Here is a 2,050-nt window from a genome sequence, read left to right on the forward strand (position 1 = left end):
GGACGCACCAGGTAATGGCACACAGCAGGGAAGGTACACGTCACACAGGTGAAACTACCGGACTGTGTGTGTGTGTGTGTGTGTGTATGTGTGTGTAGTCTGTGTGATGACCCGGTTAACGCCTCAAAGTATACCTATACAACCATGGGTGGATGTAGGGGGGGTTCATTTGCCGTGGGATGTGATGTTTGCTGCAATGCCACTCTCCAACGTACTCGGGAGGGATCAGGAGAGAGGAGACCAGGACGCGGTGATGGAGTGAAGGGGGGGGGGGGGTGACAAAAAAAAAAGAGAATGGGGGGTAGGGGGAAAATGAAATCAAAACAACTCCTGCCCCAAATGTGCAACATCACGATTAGAAGAAGAATATTGTTATTATTGTCAACACTTACACACGAGTATAACTGAATGTTTCATTGCCCATTAAAATGTTTCTTATCGCCAACTATACGCATATGTATGTACACACACACACACACACACACACACACACACACACACACGCCATCTAATCACAACTATACAGCAGTATGATCATCAATCAAATGTGATCTCTAGAAAAATACAAAACAATATCCTAAAACCAAGTGATTTATTCACCTGCGATGACTGTCAAAAAACACTCGCCAACTATGTATTTCAGTGCATGCGTATTAGATGACCGTTTATTTCTTTGTTCCCTTTGTTCTTTGTTGTATCTATTAATCCTTCGGGATTTTATGACAATAAATGAAGTCAAGTCAAGTCAAACACACACACACACACACACACACACACACACACACACACACACACACACATATATATATATATATATATATATATATATATAATATTTCAGTGCAGTTTTTGATATCTGGATGATATTACGCTCTTTGAATTATGACATAAAAAAACAAGTGTATATCGTTGTTTCTTCCTTTCTTCCTGGGGTAGGGGTGGGGGAGAGGGGGGAGGGGGGAAGGAGGCGGACGCTCAGAAAGAGTGTCTTATGACGCAGTTTTACACAACCCCCATCACTGGGAATTCACAGGAAACCGTCAGTGTCAGCCGCCCGAAGAGCCACTCACCAAAAGAGACCCCGCAGTGTCTGTTTTGGCTTTTACATGCGCAGGACACCACCTTCCCAATCCTCTTCTGGACCCTTCCACACACACACACACGCGCGCGCGCGCGCGCGTGCAGGCACGAACGCACACTACCACCACCACCACCACCACCACCTGCACTTCTAACGCTAACTGTCGCTGATCTTAAAACTAGACTGAGTGAGTGAGTGCCTAACCTGGAGAATTAGCTGCCATAACGTCCAAGTGTCGTTTAACTAACAAGATTTGGAAAAGTGCGAACAATAAGACCAGACCAGACAATAGGTATTCTTTTTTCTTTCTTTTTTTTTCGTTTCTTTCTTTTATTATTTTTTTTTTTTTTAAGCTGTATGGAGATTCGATCTCCAGTAGTAGTTTGGCTTACACATCCTTACGGTAAAGTAGTTCGTTCAGTCCTTGGGCCTCGGTTTGGAGAGAGGGTATCGCTGATCGAGGGAGAGAATCCTGCTTTCGTTTTATCCGACTACTGAGTCACCTTCACCGTATGAAGATCGCCCACACTGATGAGTGTCCATGTGGCACTGGACCCCAGACCCCTGAACACATCCTCCAACACTGCCCAACCCATGAAGCTCTACGGCGTCAAACCTGGCCAGGGGGCACAGAGCTACAGGCGCAGCTTTGGGGAGACCGCCACGACCTGGAGAAGACCGTGGGTTACATCGTGGCGACAGGGGTGACCGTCTGACGCAGCCAAAACATCGAACGCAGAAGAAGAAGAAGTAGTTTTATCCGAGTTCAGTTAAGTCTTTCTTTTGTATCCCCCCCCTGCCCGCTTCATTTGCCCCATACCAGCCAAGGAAGCGGCTTAAAGGCACGGCCATAACTCTTTTCAACTGAGTGAACGTTTCAGTTCATGAACCCATCCCGCAATCTTTCTGCGATTCTCAGTCAACAGATCCCACTGGCAGCAAATAATAGTTTATTATGTGTTGATTGAA

This window comes from Babylonia areolata, chromosome 19, assembly GCF_041734735.1.
Source record: "Babylonia areolata isolate BAREFJ2019XMU chromosome 19, ASM4173473v1, whole genome shotgun sequence".
Lineage (NCBI taxonomy): Eukaryota > Metazoa > Mollusca > Gastropoda > Neogastropoda > Buccinidae > Babylonia > Babylonia areolata.